General features: G+C 37.6%; 1 protein-coding gene across 5 annotated transcripts in view; it reads right to left on the bottom strand.

Annotated features, from left to right (window-relative positions):
* Dpck (Dephospho-CoA kinase) overlaps nucleotides 1-21,861 on the bottom strand; it is a 118,011-nt gene that overhangs the window by 37,031 nt on the left and 59,119 nt on the right. The window lies entirely within an intron of this gene.

Raw genomic sequence — 21,861 nt, 5'->3', positions numbered from 1 at the left:
TGAACTAATTCCACTTATAATCGGTCAGTGATTTTTCAAAGAAACATTTCCTCACGTCTTGAAAAAAAAAAGCCTCTGATGTGGTGGAGATATGTAGACATCTTTAGCGTCTGGAAATACAGTGTTGCTGAACTGCCCGATTTCTTTCATCTATCAACTGCTTCTACCATAAAATAAAATTCACTTTGGAACCTGAAAAGGGAGGAAAACTACCTTTCCTAGATGTTTTGATATTAAAAAAAAAAACATCTAGGAAAGGTAGTTTTCCTCCCTATTCAAGTTCCAAAGTGAACTGTTCACCTAAAGACCCACAAGCCTTTCAACAAACATCCTGGGATTTATAATATTCCATGTTCTTGTGGCATTTCATACATAGGGCAAACATTTACAAGTTTGGAAATCAGACAAAAAGAGCATGTTGGAGATGTCAATAACAACAGAGAAGACAGCTCAGGCCTGGAATTCCATTTCTCCCACACTCACAACATTGAATGGGATAAGTGCTCCATGCCTGACATAGAAGACAACTTCAGCACCTGCATCATCAATGAGGCTATGATGGTTATCCACTTAAGGCACTCTTAACAGAAACCAAGGAATGGCCCTATGTGATATTTGGAAATTGCTCATTAAATTTTTTTGCACACATCACTGAACAATAGCTAACCCATGCCAGGTTTCTGTATTGTTCATATTAACCTTTTATTGTATTTTTTTTTTCATCCTAATTCTAACTCAGAAGAAGCCTCAAGTATATATGGTGAAACTAGTCAGTTTCATTTACTTATATTAATACAGCTAAATAAACCCAATATATTCCTTCTTATAGAGATATCCAGGGGCACGGCAAGGGTATTTGCACCCTGGTGCAAACTTTTATCTGCTGCCCCTAATACTGCATTGTATAATCCAAATTAGATATTAGCTACATAAAATGCCACCCTATCAATGTTGTCGCCCAGGTGCAGTGCACCCATCACACCCTCGGGTTGGCATGGCCCTGGAGATATCACCTGGGGTCTGAGGATATAGGTAGACAGCTGAAGATTCAGTGATAGGTAGCCCAACTGGCCTATGGAATTGAGCTGAGGGCAAACTGTGGGAATGTAATCTACAAAGTTTGAGGAAAAGTTTAAGAGAGGAAATATGATGGAAACTTAAGTTAGTTAGGAACTCTACAGATACGAGGGAGATTTTGAAGTTCACTAGGAAGGGGCGCATCCCCTGGAAGCATGTGAAGTACAGGTTCTTTTCATGACATATGGTGACTGTCTTCAGTGAATGTATTCAAAGAGATATGATAGGTATTTATGCATGAATGACTAAAAAAGGGTCCCTCCCTCAAATCCCTGGAGAAGCCATAATAATAAATTAAAGACAAGTTCAGAGAGGCATAAGTTGATCTTTAAGAGATTGAGTTTGTACATTTCTTAATATAGGATGTGCAAGCTACCATAATATGCCTTCAGAGTCACAACAGCAATAAGTAGCTATAATTAAAATCTTTACTATCATTACTGATTAATTTATGATAAAAAAAAATCCTAAGAAAAATGTATACATATATTTAAAAAAAGTATGGAATTTTCTGGATTGAAGATTTGGAATCAGAACATAAAAATAGAATTAAATTAATTTCAGTTACAAAAAATGATAAAAATAAATTTCTAATTTAGTGACCACTGTCAGGTAACAGAGCTGTTGCTCCACATGCATCTTGCACTGAAGTCAAGTAGCAAGGCTGCTGGACTTCAAAATGACTGCGTGTGACCATAAACTGAAAGGGTGTGTATATGAAATGCATTATGCATCCAATGCTACTTTGACTGGATTATAACAGCAGATGGCCAATGAAGATACCATGTCTGTTAAACAAAACAAGCAGCTATAGCTTAAATGGAGTATTGGCACTGGACACCAGAGGACTGGAGAAAGAGTGCGTGCAAGGAGTGATGAATTCCAGTTTCTGTTAGTTCAGATGGAAGAACCAAGGTATGCCAATAAAAATACTGGGTTAAAACAATGCAAAGTAGTGATGATGGAATAATTGTTTGGGAGCAAATGTTTCCCTGGCACTATTTAGTGTTCAGAAAAATGTTTATTTTTCATACCAGTATACCAAGCTTTGAATAGCACAACTCATTTGAACATTTCTGCTGATCAAGTGCACCCATTTGTGTTAGCCGCTTTACTCCATACATATAAAATAACTAACAGGATAATGTGTAGCATCACAGGACATGTTGTTCAGTAAAAAACTGTTACAGGAACATGATAATGACTTTCATGGATTGGCCCATCAGTCACCAGATCTTCATCCTGCTGGGAATATTTGTATTATCATGGAATAAGATGTTTATAACAGGAATCTGATACCAGAAAATCTGAGAGAATGCTGAAATTCATCATGTCAACATGGGGTGTTTCTAAAACTTTTTGAAGGCTCGCCATCCAACGCTGATTAAATTTTTTGTAGATTGTGTTTATGAATCGAGCAGTCAGTCATAAAATATTTTTAAAAAAAATTGTACATACACACAATTTTTTTTTTTTTTTTTGCTTTAATGTTAGTTGCATGATATTTAATAAAATATATCATGCTTTAACAGTGCAAAATTATTACTAAAAACAGGTTTAAAATAGCTTGGTATCTTTAACATTTATTATACCCAAGGTAAAATATTTCTAAATAACTTAGGGAATTGAAACAACGTAGATACGAATATAAATTAAATAATACTTTAATAGATATTTCCGATATTTCGGCAATGTCTCATTGCCATTTTCTAAAGGAACTTACAGAAAGGCAGGAGCACACAGGCCCTAACAATACAGTAACTGGAAATGAAGATATGAAGCTATCTTTCTCCTATAAGTCCTGATGGTGCCCTCTGGTGGGCTAAGTAGGCATTCTTGGCCGTTGGGCTGAAGGTCTGCTGATGTATGCCTCCCAAATTTGGGGCAGTCGCATACAACCAAATTTGTTGAGGTTTGGAGAGTTTCTTAGGGCAGAGGCTGATTCCATAAATAATCTTTCAAATTTATATTTGCTCCGGTGTATTATTTTTGCTTTCTTCCACCGTATTCTGTGGCGAGTATCCAGAGCATGGGTCTGCAAGACCAGAATGGCTATATTTGTAAAACCGGATGTAGTCCTTGTGTTCAGGAAATTCTGATATTCGCTGTCCTGCCTGTTTGGCCAAAGTACGACAGTTTACAACTGCAAGGGACCTGGTATACACCAGGTAGGTCTAGGGGAAGTGGTTGGTCTTTGGTAGAGCGGATAAGGGATGCCAATTTTCTGTAAGGTCTGTAACAGGAGGTGAGGTCATGTTTTTTTAGAATTTTGGTAATTTTTTCCGAGGTACCTCGGATGTAGGGAATGATGATGGGATTTTAGAGTAAACTTTTTTGTGGAAGGGGGAAGGGAGGGGGGCTGTGGTTTGTAGGTTTTAAATATTTTTTGAATTTTGGGGGGGGGGGGGTAGCCATTGGCTGAGAAAGTGTTTAGGATGTGATTTAGTTCAGTGTTAAGGGCTATGTCGTTAGAACAGAAGAATAGAATTGTCTTTGAATAGAATTACCAAAATTCTAAAAAAACATGACCTCACCTCCTGTTACAGACCTTACAGAAAATTGGCATCCCTTATCCGCTCTACCAAAGGACCAACCACTTCCCCTAGACCTACCTGGTGTATACCAGGTCCCTTGCAGTTGGTAAACTGTCGTACTTTGGCCAAAACAGGCAGGACAGCGAATATCAGAATTTCTGAACACAAGGACTACATCCGGTTTTTACAAATATAGCCATTCTGGTCTTGCAGACCATGCTCTGGATACTCGCCACAGAATACGGTGGAAGAAAGCAAAAATAATACACCGGAGCAAATATAAATTTGAAAGATTATTTATGGAATCAGCCTCTGCCCTAAGAAACTCTCCAAACCTCAACAAATTTGGTTGTATGCGACTGCCCCAAATTTGGGAGGCATACATCAGCAGACCTTCAGCCCAACGGCCAAGAATGCCTACTTAGCCCACCAGAGGGGCACCATCAGGACTTATAGGAGAAAGATAGCTTCATATCTTCATTTCCAGTTACTGTATTGTTAGGGCCTGTGTGCTCCTGCCTTTCTGTAAGTTCCTTTAGAAAATGGCAATGAGACATTGCCGAAATATCGGAAATATCTATTAAAGTATTATTTAATTTATAATCGTATCTACGTTGTTTCAATTCCCTAAGTTATTTAGAAATGCATAACCAACGTATAAGCCTATCTACGAGAACCAAGGTAAAATACTTTCTACATTTATATCTCTTCCTGAGATTTTTATTTAATAAGGTTAAAACCACCTTATGGTAACTTGTTCTGGTAAAATACTTATAAGCTCTGTATTACTAAAATCTTGGTATTTCTAGCCTGGCTCCCACTGATGAGACCTCAATAAAGGTCGAAACCGGTCTGGGTAGTGGCCCCCTTGCCTTTAATACAAAGTATCATACATCTCCCTCCAGGATATGTGTTTGCATTAAGGGTAAATATTAAGATTAGTGATCAGAGCTTATTCTACTTTTACCATGAGTTGCCTTGGTCTTGCACTACGTGCAGGGTCAGCTAGACTTGCAACACCTGCAGGTGCAAACTTGACTTGTTTGTCTGTTTGCTTACTTGGGAAATGGAGTAAAACCAGGTTTTAAAATAGCTTGGTATCTTTAATATACACACACACACACACACCCAGTGCCGTAACGAGGGTGTGGGCGAAGAGGCACTCGCCACGGGTACAACTAGGTTTGGGGTCCAAAACGTATAACATTTTTGTTATTTTGGAGTTGGAGGGCTCAAGTTAGACACTTGCCACAGGCGCTTCATACCCTCGTTACGTCATTGACACACACATACAGTAGTAATTTTGCACTAAAGCGTAAAAAGTAATGTATTTTTAGTGATATATATATATACATATAACACACACACACACACACTTCCCATTGAAGATCATGTGTATATGATCTTGAATGGGAGTCAGTTTCAAGTAGTGATGTGAACAAATTTAAAAATGGGAAAGTGAACAATACAGCATTTATTCTTATGATACTATGAAAGTTTCTACAAGAAAAGAATTTTGAGCCATTACAGATAACTGATGCATTACAAAAAAATGATTTTTTAGTAGGAAATGAACCCGGACATACTTTGGGAAAATTTGGAGAAAAGTGCAGGGGTGAGTGCCTAGATTTTGGAAAAGTCATTAATTCTATATTCCAACATAAAAATGTGTATAAATCATAAATTCATCACAAAAAAACATCTTTCAATAGTACTGTTGAGAGTAATGACTTCAGTTTAGTACAAGATACAGGGGATGGGAAATAGAAAGCAAATACCACTTAGTGTTGAGGCAGGATAAAAATGATTATTATAATGAAAAGGACAATATGTACCAGAGGTGTGGAAAAATCAAGTCTAAGAACTCTCAGATTGAAGAGTAGATTTCAAATTTCAAGCAATACTGGAGAAAAAAGTGAAGCAATCTGAACACCAAACCTTAGTGACTAAGTAGCAATTAGAAGAAAACAATGACTGACTCAGCCAAACATGTACTGTAGCAAAAGTTGTGTGCGAGAAGAGAAATATGAGATCTTCGCAGTGAACTCAAGAATTTTCTCTCTTTCAACAAGTCTTGCATTTCCAACTCAAAACATCTAAAATGAAGTAACAGAAGAGACTGTCCTAGAAAAGAAGCTGGAAAGTAAGCATGTGCTTTTAGTTATTTTTAAACATAATGTTGAAGAAACTAAACAAAAATGACAAATTTGTACCAAGAGTTATATAAACAAAACCTTCCTCTCCTTAAATATAAAATACTTCAATTTGTACAAATTAAATGTCATTAAGGTGAAAATGTTTTTGAAACACTTTTCCCCATTTGTAAAAAAAAAAAAAAAAAAAAAAAAAAAAAAAAATCTAAGCTCATTAAATTCATTAAGATATATGAGGGTGATCTGAAAAGTTCTCGGTCTAACAATGAAAAAACAAATTTATAATTTACAGCTGCAATCACCTCTTGATTTGAAGAAAAACTCTGACCAGCGAGGAAGAGTTTTAGTTTTGGGAAGATATAGAAGTCAGAGGGAAACAAATCTGGGAAATAGGGTGGATGTTTCAACAATTCATAGTGCAGATCACTTAATTTTCCCATTGCCAAAACACTTTTGTGGGCAGGTGCATTGTCCTGATGAAAGATGATTTTTTTCTTCTGCAAACCAGTTCTTTTCTCACGAATTTTTTCATCTAGTCTGGTTAAAAGATCGGAATAATATTCCCCGGTTATTGTTTTACCCTTTTCAAGATAATTAATAAACAAAATGCCTTTAGCATCCCATTCAGTGCTAAAGAAGACTTTGTCTTATTTGGTGCTGTACAACTAGCTTCTGTCCACTGTTTTGACTGCTGTTTGGATTCTGGTGTGTAATGGTGAATCCAAGTCTCGTCCATAATAATAAATCAACACATAAAATCAGTTTTATTCTTGTTGAAACGCTTCAAGCACTGTTCAGAAATTTTCATCTGCTGTGAGCAAGCATGGCACCCATCTTGTGCAAAGCTTTTTCATATTGAATTCTTCATGCAAAATATATCCTACACATTCTTTTGAAATGCCTATAGTCTCAGCAATTTCATGCACTTCGACTCACCGGTCATCCAATACCATATCGTGAAATTGATCAATGATTTCTGGTGTTGTTACACTTTTTGAACGTCATTCAAATGGATCATCTTCAAGGCTGGTATGGCCATGTTTAAACTCGGCAGCCCATTCTTAATTGTCGAAAATGAAGGAGAAGAGTGCCCATAAACTTTTATGAATTTCGAATGAATTTCTTTTGGCATTAAACCTTATTTTACAAAGAATTTTATAACTGCACGATACTCAATTTTATGCATTTCAATGGATACAGACAACTTTTGCTTCAGATAGCTGTATAAAATAAACTACTTGATAGAAATTTGCAATTTCACATAGATGATTATGACAGATGTACCAACTTAGAAAAAAAAAAATCTTGCTGATAGTGTCACTATCTATGGTCGAGAACTTCTCAGACCACCCTTGTAAAAACCGAAGGTAAGAATATTCTGGAAATCAGTTGTAATTACAGGAGGTAAAAAAAATTACAGAAAAGTAATATAAAATATTCCGAATGCATAATTCACAAGGGCTTGATAATGAGGTCGAATTCTGTATCTCTCATTACAGTTTATAAAACAGAAAATAAAACCAAATGTAAGAATTAAAGAGGAGCACTTATGAGTATGCCAGGAACGATTACTTTACAAGAAATGATAAAAACTGTCACAGATAAAATATGGTGAAGAAAAACTCCGATCAAAATGAACTCTTGTTAAGCTTTGTAGATTTCTAAGAAAACATATAAGGTACCAAGGAGAGAACTGCTCAAAAAACAATCTACATGATTGTGTTTTGATACATAGTAATAGTTTTGATAATTACTGATTAGAATATCCTTGTGTATGACTGTGATTGTTTTATTTTTTTGATATGTATATATATATATCCCATGCAGTATACATAAATAGTGTTATTAATGGCATGGATGAGAATGAGAACAATGGCAACTAAGACACTGTTCTTTAGGGGGGGGGGGGGGGTCTGACATGGAATTTTGTAAAACATAGTGGGTGTGCTATGTTGTCATTGCCAAGAGAGGGGAAAATGGATTGTGATGTGAGAGAGTGTGTCATAGATGTTTTATGAACCAGAAATTAAGGCTGAAAGCTGTGAAATCGAGAGTATTTTAAAGAATGGAGTTACAGGAGTAAATGATAATGAAAGAGAGTATAAATGAGGTGAGCGAAAGTTTAACCAACAGACTGTAAGATAACGAACATGATGAAATAAGAATAACATATGTACAGAAGAGAGAGAGAGAGAGAGAGGAAGGCTGGAATAAAAGATAGTGTGAAAGAGGTGGCCGTGCATGGAGATTTGATTATTAGATGCATGATAAATCAGAAGGTGCATAAAGTTAGCTTTCTGGGAGGTAGATTGAGCAGTGATTGAAGCACTAGATATGAGGAAGAAATGAGCAAAAGAATTGGTAGTACACACAAATGATTTGGATGACAAGAAGGCGAGTGTAACAGGATGGATATTAGGATGCTGCTAAGGAAAGTAAAAGAGTAAATAAAAAAAAAGGATTGTTGGAAGAGGTTAGAGTGAAGAGTGGGAAAATGAAAATAGTAACTATATTACCTCGGTATGATAAAAATTAATTATGAAGAAGGGCTATGATGGCAAACAGTTCAATGTGTAGAAGGAATGGATGCAAGTTTTTAGATGTGTGAGGTGAGTTTGAGGGAAGATTAGTTTTATATAAGAGGAACAGCATACATCTGAATGTGTTTGGTATCAGGAGTCTTGAAAAACTAATAACTGGTATGAGAATTAAGACATAGAGTCCAGGAAACTAAATTATAATGGGAGGAATGGTGAGAGTAAGAGTGACAATGTTATATAATTGTGCTGATGACAGGAATGGAAATGATTACGAGGAGAGAATGATTTCGATTTGCGTTCATCCAGTTTGGACCCATCAAACATGCCAAAGATATCTACAAGTATAAGGCACTAGATAAGAATAAAGATCTACAAGTTGACCAACTGTATTATGCAGACTGCAGACGAATATACAAAAGAACATGCAAGTAGCTTATGTCTATATACGAATGCTAGGAGTATCAGAAACAAATGGGTAGAGTTCGTTGCCTTGGTAAATATGTTGGGAATTCAAATTGTGGGCATTAGTGAGACCTGGCTATCAGAATCAGACGTACTAACCTGTATCGGGTGTAAAGGGTACAGTATTTTAAGAAGGATAGAAGAGGAGGGGGGCATGCTACTTAATTCCAGTTAGTGTTGCGAAATATTCAGTGCCACTAGTACTACTAATTGTAGTACTAGTGGCACTGAATTTGAAGCCACATGGTGTTACAGACTTAGTGCATCAGTTGCTAGTGATGAAAAAATGCATCACCAAATAGAGACGATGGGCACAAAAAGAGTAATAATAATGGGAGACTTTAATTATCCAAATATTAATTAGGTCGTCTGAGTATGAAAAGAAACTGGCTCTACAAGCTAAAGACAACCCATAAAAATTTTATCGATATGCTGCAAGTAAAAGAAAGAACGAATATGAAAGAATAACTTATGAATGCAGATTGTGTGAGGGTGACAGATGTAGAAGAGGTCATTCAACTAACGAATGCCAATTTTGCTAAAAGTATCAACCTGGTGTATGCAACATTGAGTTCACTGCTACCTCTTCTGAAGAAACTTTGTAGATATTAGAGCTGTTGCACAAAGTGAATAAGAATTCAGCAATAAGGACTGATGGGATATTGGCACAGGTGCTAAAAACATGTTCAGCTGAACTGGCTATTCCTTTGACCAGGCTATATAATTTGAGTCTCAGAACAGGGAAGATTCTACAAGAATGGAAAGAATGTATGGTAATTCCATTGCATAAGGGTGGTACATAGACCTATGTATCCAACTATTGACCAATCAGTATCTCATGAGTGGTGGCGGTGAAGATTTTGGAAAAATTGGTTAGGACTTGCATTCAAAAATGGGTTGACAGTGAATCTCTCTACTTTTCAATGAATAGCATGGGTTTACAAAGGGGAAGGTCATGTTTTAGCAACTTGCTCGTATTCTATAATAATGTTACCATTGAACTAGACAAAGCGAATGGATACACCATGATATTTTTGTATTTTGCTAAGATTTTTGACAGAATATAGCATGGAAGACTGTTGCATAAATTGGAGGATATAGGTTTGGATTATAAAATATTAGCGTGGTTAAGAGGATGGCTGAATGACATATCAAAAAAGTGGTATATGGGAGATGCAAGTCTGCAAGATTTTTAGGAATCTGAACCCTGGCTGTCTTGGCTGCACACCTTTTGGTCCGAGAATCCAGACAAGTGCGGAAGTGGGCAGCCTCCTCGGAACGTTTTCTGGACACCTTCAGGTGACTAACTGGCTCACTATGCTATTCCTCCCTACCAGGGCCAGCACCTTCCCCCCCACTTGGTAAGGTTAATTCCCTCTCACTACAAGTAATCCAAGGAAGAAGATTGATTCTGATTGGTGGAAGTCAGAAAATTTTTCAGGAGTTGATCCCGAGGTTCGGGACTTGTTCGGTGACGTGCCAGTCACCCGTGTCAGCAGCGCCATCCAGAGCAGAAGAAAACTGACTTGTGATATCTGTAACCAGCCCATCAGTTCCAGCAAGAAACATCAGCAATGAACTTGAGACGTTTTGTTTGTTCTGTCTGCAATCGTGCGTTCATCACTGAAATTGGCTTTGGGGTATACCGCACTTCCAAACATCCATCAGAGACCAATGCTGCTATAAGAATGGAGCATGTGAAGGCTCAGTGGAAAAAAGAAGAAGAAAAGATCCTAGCAACCCATGAAGTTTACCTTTTGGCAAAAGGTGTCAAGAACATCAATGAGGCCATGGCTGAAGTTTTTCCCCATTGTTCATCTGATGCCATCAAGTGTCACAGGAGGAAGACTGGCTATAAGCAGTTGGTACAAGAAATGGCCATGCCTTCTCCCCATGATGGTACGGGTAATATCTCTGTATCTTCCATGCTGTCCTCCATAACATCTGAATTCCATTCTTCCACCAACCTCCAGACTTGCCTCAACTGTGGACCAACCTCTCCCTTCTGGTGTATAATCATAACTCTCTCAAAACAATCATTTGTGCTCACTTTTGTGGATATAATGTCTCTCATAGTCTTGACAAGTACAACATCAGCCTCGTTCATCAAAATAACGTATCTAGATGGAAGCAAAGGAAGAGGGGCTTATGCAGTAATGCAAATCCTCTACAAGGAGAATAGAGGGAGGTGCACCAAAACCATCCTTAATGGTGCCTTCCCTCCTCCTCATCTTCCAGATCAAGATTAACCCCAGGTACTTTGGTCCATCCCGTCTTCAATTTCATTCAATGTCTACAGAAGAAATTTAAGCAGCTCTCTCATCTAGCTCTGCCTCCAGACCTGATGGATTCCAGCATCTAGGCTATGGACGGTGCCTTTGCAGATATTGCAAGATCTACTTGATACCCTCTTATCCTCCAGAACAATTCTCCATATCATTGCAGTTCTAGAACTATATTTATTCCCAAGAAAGACAACGACACTAGAGCAGCAGACTACAGATCAATTACAGTCCCCCTCCCCCCAGTGATTCTCCGTTTGTTCCATAAAGTTTTGGTTAAGAGACTGCAACAACATATTAAGCATGCTTTCATCAAAGAGTCTTTATCCCCTCAAATGGCTGTGTGCCAAAAACATATACATCCTTTCCTCCCACCATCGCTTTAGGCCTCTCTACATGGTGTCCCTGGATCTCCAAAAGGCATTTCATAACATCTCCCTTCCTGCTATTTCTTAGAGCACTATCTATTGCCAGATGTCCAGACCCCTTTCTTTCATATGTTTTGGTGCTTTACTTTGGTAGCTCCCCTTTCTGTCACTACAGGATCCCATGTGACCTCTATTCCAGCTGTTCAGGGGGAGTTCACCAGGGTGATCCTCTATCCCCTCTTTTCTTTAATTGCATCATTGATGAATTTCTTTGCTCTCTTCCTAACCATATTGGTTACTCCCTTGGTGCACACTCTTTTAATGCAATAGCCTTTGCCGACAACCTCATTCTCTGGCCTCTACTAAAGTAGGCCTGCAGGAACTCCTCGACCGGGCAGTTGACTTCTTTCATGTCAGAGGCCTTAATATTAATGTAGAGAAGTACTGCTCTTTAGCCCTTGTCCCTTCAGGCAGTGACAAGAATCTTAAGGTTGAGAACATTGAGTTTTCCCTGCACCTCAGGTCATTACATTCTTTGACTATCTTCTTCACTCTAAAAGGGAGGTCATCTGTCTCTTTAGCCTTGGTTGCTGGGCTTACTCTTTTTGAGAAAAGCTTCTCTTAAGCCTCAGCAAAGGCTCTTCATTCTGTCTAATTATTTACTTCCGAGGTATTACCACAATTTAGTTTAGTGCTCGGAAGAACGTATGTTTCGGGTACTATCCCAAATGGATAAGGCAATTCGCTCTGCCTACCTCCTGACACCCCAGTGGCATATTTTCATGCTAGAGTGAAGAATGGATGGACCTCAGTATTTCATCTCTCTGCTGATTGATTCATGACTGCGTTTCATCCGGTTAGCAAAGCTTGAAGCTTCCTCCTCGCCCACCTGCAGGGAGGCTCTCCATAGTTCTATAATTCAAGACAATTACAGATGGACTGGGGGGGGTTGGACTCCCAGATAGTGACAGCATAAGAGATGGGTATCTCTTCATGGCTCTGTCGATGGCTCTTCTCTTTGTGAATCTTATAAGGTGCCCCCCCCCCCTCAACATCAGTGGATTAGGGATGGTACCAGATTACTACCAGGATATGAATATGATGTAGACCTTATTAGGACTAGAATTAATGCCCTGCCCCACGAGGGCCCATACAACTCGCTAGGGTAGAGATGACATTAACTGTAGGACTGGCTGCCGCTACAGTTAAATTCTATCTCATATCTCTCGGTGTTTTAGAACACATGGAATCCGTGTATGGTGGCATGATGCCGTGGTCTCCATAATTTAAGAAATAAAGGTTAGGAGACCATGGTAGAACCTCACTTCTGTACAAAGGTAGGCATAAGGAAACCAGATTTGATAATCAAGCAAGAAATAGAAGTATGGATTATTGATGTCCAGTTAGTGGGTACTGGGTGCCCACTCACCACTAACCATCTTAACAAGGTGCAGTTACTACTACAAGCAGAACCAAGACCTTGTAAGACTAATACAAGAGTAGTTTAGGGCAGCTTCTCACTTTACCAGTGTTACTACTTCCTTTTGTTGGGTTTGGTGCTCTGCTAGTTATAAAGACCTCTCTTTATTAGGACTGACATATGGAGACTTTAAAATTCTGTCTCTGCATGCTCTGAGAACACACTGGTGGCTTGGAGCTGCCATCAGCATACGATTGTTAGGATGCTTTGTGCTGGAATCAGGCGATCTCTTGTAAAGGCTTCGGCCTAGTAAGATGTGTAAGTGTAATACTGCACTCTCAGTATAAAATTCAATAAATAAATAACTAGTGGTGTATCACAAAGATCAGTCCTTGGTCTATTGTTATTCAATCTATACATTAATGATATTGGGAAGAATTTGACAAGTGACATGTAGCTATTTGCTGATGTTGCAAAGATAGGTAGGGTAATCAAGAATGCTGCTGATATGCAGTATTTGCAGAATGATTTGAACAGGCTGGAATTGTGAACATGGGAAAATGGATGTCAGTAAATGTAAAGTCATGCACATTGGCATGATTACGCTAGAAGAAACTGATCAGGCTAGAGATCTTGGAGAGTTAGTAGACAGCAAGTTGAAGTTCAGAGGCCATAATGTAGCAAAGATTGCAAATACAACTCAAAAGATAATTGCAATGCTGAAATGAACAGGAGAAAGAAGGGTAATGTGATTGACATGTACAAACATCTGAAAGGATCATACAGGATTTCAGTTGATGGAATTTTTCATTTTATGGAGGGTGGAGAAAAGACAAGAGGGCATCCTTGGAAGTTGAGAAATGAACTCCACTAACAGGGTGAAGGCTTGATTTTTCTCTCATAGGGTGGTACGTGCAAGCAGTGTGAATGAATTCAAGAATAAGTATGATAGTTGGTGTGTGTAGTATGTGACTTCCCTCAATGAGCTCCTGACTCCTTGGAGGTCTCTCTTAATAATAAGAATAATAACTGTGGTAGTCAGTGTGTTGCCCAGGTGTGAGTGACAAGATTGTGAGCAAGGATTATGAATGAGATGCTAGCAGAGAAGAGAAAGGAATTCTTTTTGTGTGGGATGAATTTGAGGGATGGATGGAGTCATAAAATCATAAAAGAGATGGGCTATATTCAAATGGATTTGGTATGAGTCAACTGTAGAAACAGTTGCTGCAAGAGACAGTAATGACAAGTGAATGGAAGACATGAGGAAGCAGGAAGTGATAGAGGTGACATGAAAGAGTAGGTAAGTAGGGGTAGGAGAACTTGTGAATGCAGAAGTGAGGGGAATGAGTGAAGAAAATGAAAGGGAAGAAACACAAGACAAACAGGAAAATGGAAGGGAGGATGGACATGGAGACACTGCATGAGAAGAGTTGATAATGAATACAGGAGTGGATGTGTGTACAAGAAAGGATTGAATTTGCCATGATTGTGGGAGAAAAACAGAGGTCTGAGGAGAGGTGTAAGATGAGTGAAGAGTGGGCAAGGGGTGGGGGGAGTCATATCTAAGGAATGGGGGTCAGTGAGGTTTGTTATAGAACCAGAAATAAGCTAGTATTTATAAATGCCAGAAGTATTTGAAATAAAGGAAATAAAATTGTAGCATTAACAGAGTATATTTACCCAAAAATTGTTAGAATTAGTGCGACATGGCTAAATGAGGATGACAATCTGACAAAAATAGAGATGGGTGGATATGGTGTTTTTTGTGAGGATAGGCAGGGAAGAAGTAGTGTTTATCTCACTTAAGATGAAAGGAGCAAGCAGTAATGATGGTTTTGAAGCAATATGATGTCCAGTGGAGGTGAACAAAATGAAATATGTTATTCTATAGGTTCACCATTCAGGATACAGTTGATGATTTCATTGTCTTTTTGTTGCTGATTTTCATACCAAATTTATTACAACAGTTACCCAATTTAGTCAGGGAATCCTGCAGACTTGTGCTGGATTTATTCAGAAATATAACAACATCTTCATAAAGTAAAGAGCTAAGTTTAACATCATCAAATTTAATACCACTTTCATTCATAATGTGATTCATATGGATAATGAATAACAGTGGAGACAATGTGCACCCTTGACACACACCTGATTTTACTTCATTTCTAACTATTGACGTACAGCTTAAATAGAGACCTTGATATAATATCTCATTTACACCATATAACTAACATTTTGAATAGCTTTTTTTTTGGCATCTAATCATATGCCTTTTCCAGATCTACTAAACTTAAATACAGATCCTTGTTATATTCTCATGATTTCTCAACTATTTGTCTTAAAGTGAAAATCTGATCCTGACAACCTCTATTTAGCCAGAAAGCCTGGACAGAGGGACGAATTCCCGATGATTGGAGTAGAGCTCTCATAGTACCCATATATAAAAAGGGAAATAAAACTGAATGTGAGAATTACAGAGGCATTTCCCTACTGAGTGTTCCTGGCAAGATCTATGCAAGTATACTTGAGAAACGGTTGAGAAGAATTGTGGAAGAAAAGCTTGGTGAAGAACAAGCTGGATTCAGGCCAAATAGAGGCTGTCAGGATCAGATCTTCACTTTACGACAAATAGTTGAGAAAGCATGGGAATATAACAAAGATCTGTATTTAAGTTTTGTCGATATGGAAAAGGCATATGACAAGATGCCAAGAGAGAAGCTATTCCATACGCTACAGTTATATGGTGTCAATGGGGCATTATATCAAGCAATACTTAGTCTTTATTTGAGTTGTAAGTCCACAGTTAGAATTGAAGGAAGTACAGGAAGATGGTTTAATGGTAAATTTGGTGTGAGACAAGGATGTACATTGTCCCCTCTGTTATTCATTATCTATATGGATCACATTATGAAGGAAAGTGGTATTAAACCTGATATCAGAATCGGAGATGTTAATGTCAGCTCTTTGCTTTATGCGGACGATGTTATACTTATAAATAAATCTGCTACAAGTTTGCAAGATTCCCTGACTAAATTGAATAACTGTTGTAATAGATATGATATGAAGGTGAGCATTAAAAAGACAGACAATGAAAATAGGTAGAATTGTTGAAAATGTCAACTGTGTTGTGAATGGGGAACCTGTGGAACAAGTAAAACATTTCAGCTCCTTAGGCACGATTTTTACTGAAGATGGTAAATTAAACATGGAAATAGACAACAGAATCAACAAAGCTGGTATGGTAGGAAGTCAACTGAATAAATTCATATGGAATAAAAGAGAAATTAGTCAGAACACTAAATTAGCTGTATACAAGACAGTGTTCAAACCAGTTTTAACTTATGGATCTGAGAGCTGTGTCAGAAGTAAAACACTTGACTAAAGACTAGAGAAAGCAGATATGAGAGTCCTGATAAAGATTATAGGCGTGAACAGATGGCATCAATAGCAATATCATATTAAAAACGAGGATATTAGGAAAGAACTTGACATTGTCAGCATCCAGGAATGCGTTAATAGTGCTAATCTCAGGTGGTATGGTCACTTAAACAGAATGAGTGAGGAAAGATTAGCAAAACAAGTGTTCAATGCTAGGTTGGCTGGAAAACGACCCAGAGGAAGACCAAGATATAGGTGGATTGATATGGTACAAAGTGCCTTAGACACTTTGTGCCATAGTGCCTTGACAAGTAACAGACTGATTTAGAAGAAAATTGTAGATAGGAAGTTAGTAATGATGTAAATTTTTCATGTAGTACTATCATATCGTGTACACCCCCCTTAAGGGAACATGTCAAGAATTTGATGATGATGAGAAAAAGCCACCACTGTGCTATCACTGCTTGTTTCATTTAGCATTTTTTTGAAGTAATTACTCCATACTTCAAGGATATCTCAACAATAATATTCAGTTAAGGTATGAACTGAATATTATTGACCTTAATTGCCGGAACCATTTTGACGATATTTCAAACAGTTTAGACTACACCACCTAGAACAGTATAGACCACGTTACAATTTAGCTATGAGAAAACTTTCCAGTTAAGCAAGGTGAACCAAATGAAAAAATTTGAAGAACTGTATAAGAAGAAATACCATTCTTATAACAACCTCCCAGATGACAAAGTGATTTTCAACATGTCAGATCACGGCCTTACCAAACAGGAATCCAACATCCTAAAGAAAGGTTTTAACTTCTCCATCACCCCTAATTTCATTCCAAAAATGGACTTCATTTGTGGAATTGAAAAAGGCCTCTGTCCTCTCCCAGAGGCTATAGCTAACGATATTAGATTCCAGACCACGATTATCCTTGCAACAGCAAAACAACCCAAACAGAACACCACTCTATACAACAGGAAGGCCATTCGTATCTTACTAAAGCTGACAAGGGAAACTCCTCATTCATTCTTAACTCAAAAGACTATTTCACTAAGATAAACAATCTCCTGTCGGACAGTTCCACGTATAAAATACTAAAGAAAAATCCTATCATGACAAACCACCACGAAACAAACCTGCTGATCAGAAATATAACTGGTTGGCCTGAGGAATTAAAAAGAAAACTCAAATCTGCACATCCCATAACTCCTCGCCTTTATGGTACACTCAAAGTGCATAATGAGGGTGTTCCACTGTGTCCGATTGTGGATGGCAGATCCTCCCCTACATACCTATTGGCTAAACACCTTGCCAACTTACTAAAAGGAAAAATTAGACAAACTGAGTCTTACATTAAGAACTCTCAACAATTTGTAGAGAAACTGAAGTATGTTAAGACATCACAAATGGACATAATGGCCAGCCTGGATGTAGTGTCCTTATTTACAAATGTTCCAGTGGAGGAGGTCATTAACATTATTAAAGATCTCTTCCCTACAGATTACACAGTTGTTCAATCACTGCCTGAAATCAAATTTCTTCAAAGTAAACAACACAGTTTACCAACAACTGGAAAGCCTAGCAATGGGTAGCCCACTTTCACCACCTTGTGCAGACCTATTCATGGAAAAGTTGGAAAATGAAATTTTTACCAAAATTACACCTAAAGCATCGATATGGTGGAGACACGTTGATGATATTTTCATCATTTGGAATGAAAACATGGAAAACCCACAGGTGTTTTTAGAGAGAATAAACTCACTGCAACAAAATTAAATTTACTCTAACAGTTGAAAAAAACAGACAACTCCACTTCCTAAACATACTGGTGAAAAGGCAGGAGAATAATTTTAAACTTTCCATATATAGAAAACCTACAGATACTGGATGTTATTTACATTATTCTTCTAACCATCATAGATCACAAAAACATAGCATCATTCACATGTTACGGAACAGAGCCAAAAAGTTTATTTCAGATGAAGAAGAGGTACAGACAGAACTTTCTCAAATTGCTATAACACTATCGCAGAATGGTTTTCCTACAAACATCATCATCATCAAATTCCTTTATAAAAACAACCTCCAATAACAAGTTACAGTCGCCCAGTACACTTCACTTCAACAGTAGTCATCCCTTATGTTGATTCAGTCTCTTCAAGATTAGCGAAAATGTTAAAATCTCACAACATCAGAGTGGTATTTAAGCCAACTACTAAGATCTCTTAAAGACAGTGTACCATTTTTCAAATATCCAGGTGTTTATAGAATTCCATGTACATGTGGTCTTTCATATATTGGACAAACTTCAAGAAGCCTGGAAATCAGACAGAAGGAGCATGTTGGGGATGTCAATCACAACAGGACAGTCTCCTCAGGCTTAGCACATCACTTTTCTACTTCCAACCATACAATTGACTGGGAAAATAGCTCTATGCCAATTATACAGCACCCTGATTTCTATGCCTAGAAATCAGGGTGCCGTATTTAGATGATGATTATGGTTACGGAATTTTCAAGGAAGTGGCAGTGGTATTAAGAACGGGTAACAGCCTCAACAGAAATCAGGGTGCCATACTGAAAGATATATGGAAAAACTTAATCAACTCACTCAGTTTAACGGAACTACAATATGCGAAAAATCATGTAATGTGTGTGCATACAACACATATCCATGATACTGACTGAAGCTTCTCAACACATGTACGCATTGTCATGCATATGTTCAAACTTAACTGCCTAACTGTTAGCAACGTTTCTGTATTCTTTCATATTTTTTTTTTTATGTACCGTTCAAGACTTGACAAAGCTAGACAGTCACTAGCAAAACTAGTAGGCGGATTATACTAATATATGTATTAATTAAAGAACCTATGGTCTCATAACCACAAAAAGCCTCGTTTTTTAAGTATTTTATGACCAAATATGTATAATTTAAGTGTTTAGCTTTCTTACATTTGTCTCCGTATTCTCTAAGAGCACAATCTGACTTATTTGCCAGGAACTTTTGATATGCTTTCTTATTTTCCTTCACTGCCTCTTTAACTTCCCATGTCCACCACAGAGTTCTGATTTTTCTATCCTTGCAGACAATCTCACCACATGCCTCTTTGGCTGAATCAGTGAGTGTTTTCTTCAGGGCTTGCCACTGAATCTCCAAGGTTTGGTTTCTGTTCTCAAACTCTTTAATAATGTGTGTATTTTAGTCTACAGTTCACATTTGAGAGCTGCTCGACTTTTATTCTCTTTAAAACTTTCTTACATATTCTTCTTTTCAATATGAAATTCAATTTTATCCTGCTCAAGACTAGATGGTAATCATTTCCAATTTCAAATCCTCTGTACATCCTATATACTGTAATCCTCTGGTGTCCTGCACCAGGGAGAAAACAATGCTATCAACAATAACATAGTCAATGAGACTTTTCTTATTCTTGCAATAAATATTTCAAGGTGTAAAGTTATGTGATTAAATTTTGTGTGCGTTTGCAAAAATCGGCATCAGACACTTTAACATGATACGCGAAGCTTTCCACAATGAAGCAATGTCGAGGGCAAGTGTTTTTCACTGGCATAAAACTTTTAAGGAAGGAAGGCAAAATGTGGAAGATCTTGAACGTGAGGGAAGACCTTCAACGTCCATTACAGAGACAATGATCAACACAGCAGCGATTATCATCAAGCACGTCAAAAGGAAGCGTCCATTGCTGAAGAATCGCTTCTTATTGCACCATGATAATGCAAGGCCACATATTGCTGGTTGTGTAGTGGACGTTTTGGAAGAACACAGATATCCTACCACACCCTCCATACAGTCCTGATCTCGCACCGTGCGATTTCTGGCTGTTTCCTCAGCTCAAGAAACCACTAAGAGGCCACCATTTCGAAAGCAACAAAGCATGTGTAAAAGCTGCAGAGGCGGTTTTGAAAGAACTCTCAAAAAACGGACTCTCGCATGTCCAATTTAAGAAGTGGACACAACGTTGGGACAAATGCATCGCGTCTCACAGTAGTTACTTCGAAAAAGACCATGTAAATGATGACGATTAAAGTAATCTGTTTTCTTTATAAACATAGTCTTATTACTTATTGAACAGCCTACGTAAAAGCAGCCTGGCCATGAAAATACTTCACAAACAAACTTTGCTTACACTTGGATAAAGGATTAATAACAATATAATTCCTTGTCAATTTATAATTTACTTTGTAACCAAGTGAAAAAACTTAATACCTCACAATATATTATATCTTCTTCTTTGCACACTGTTTTTGAATACTGGATATCAGTGACAGTTATTGACAAAAAAGCAGGTCTATTAAATATAAAATCATTCTCCTGTTATTTGTGGATCTATTCCAAAAATGTCAACATACATACAATGTCATACATATTAGTGCCCCCCCCCCAGCGCAATTGGAAGAATGATGGTATGTTGTGCTCTTCGACTGGAAAAGGCCTAAATTCGATTCTTGTCATGACGGGAGGAATCTTTATATGGGTTTTTTCCAATTGAAGGCGAACTAGACAATCTCATACAGAAGCAGCAGGGTTTTTTCCTCCTGGAAACTCAGGTTTTTCATCCCACATACAGAAAAATCAGCCTTCAGAATACACACAAGACCTCCCTCGATGAGTCCTTGGGGATATCATGAAATAATAATGATGTCTAACAATCAGTGTTGTAATGAGGGCGTGGCGAAAGAGGCATCTGCCACGGGCACAACTAGGTTGGGGGGGGAGGGAACATAAAAAATAAATAGATATAAAAGTCTGCTATTTTATATTATATTTTTAAATTTCAGCAATATGCTCCTTTAGACATACAAATTCTGCAACACACCAGAATTCCGCTACATTTGGTAACACCGGTGAGTTCCAATTCGTCTCGAGTTAGATGACAATGACACCGCCTAATATCACGACTTCAACCACGTGAACATAACATTTCTTTGCAATTGTTCTTGTTTTTGTCTCAAGTGAATTGTTCCATCGCACCATTAACTATTAATGAATGTATTTTCATTTTATGATTTTGTAGAATTTTGTATCTCCAAATTCCCATCTAATCCTAAACATTTGCATAAATAATCTAATACATTCTTCCATTATCAGGTATTCCATCTATGAATCCCTCGTTTCATGACCCACCCACAAAAATTATTCGCCAGCCCTTATTTACACCCATCAAACCCAGGATCCAATGAAAATCACAATCTTCCCACCCTCGATATTTCCATTCGCTCCACTTTTTGTAGATTAGAGAATTTCCAAAATCATTTAATTATTATTAGTATTGTTGTCATTCATAAGATCAGTTGTGTTGTTGCTGTGTCGTAATCAGTACCGTCGACAGGGTGTAGCATAGAGACAGCCTGCCTGACAGCGCTGCTTAATAAGGGCACTCGTCCAGCAGTATTATGGCAACAAGAATATTTTACAAAAATACAGCATTTATTTTACCAAATAAAAAAGGGCACCATTTCTATTGGCAGTTAAATATGTGCTTATTATATTTTATTAATAAAAAAATTATAGTCATACATACTAAAACTAAACATTTTAGAACCCACTTATTAGATACTTAAGGAAACAACCCATAAAGTAACATACAATGTGAATTTGATAAACTTTTATAGGCTATAT

The sequence above is a fragment of the Typopeltis vanoorti genome, chromosome 6 (genome assembly GCF_054136105.1).
Source record: "Typopeltis vanoorti isolate ZY-2024b chromosome 6, IOZ_Tvanoo_1.0, whole genome shotgun sequence".
In the NCBI taxonomy this organism is placed as follows: Eukaryota; Metazoa; Arthropoda; class Arachnida; order Uropygi; family Thelyphonidae; genus Typopeltis; species Typopeltis vanoorti.
The sequence above is the reverse complement of the archived record's forward strand: the minus strand, read 5'-3'. Positions and strand labels throughout refer to the sequence as shown.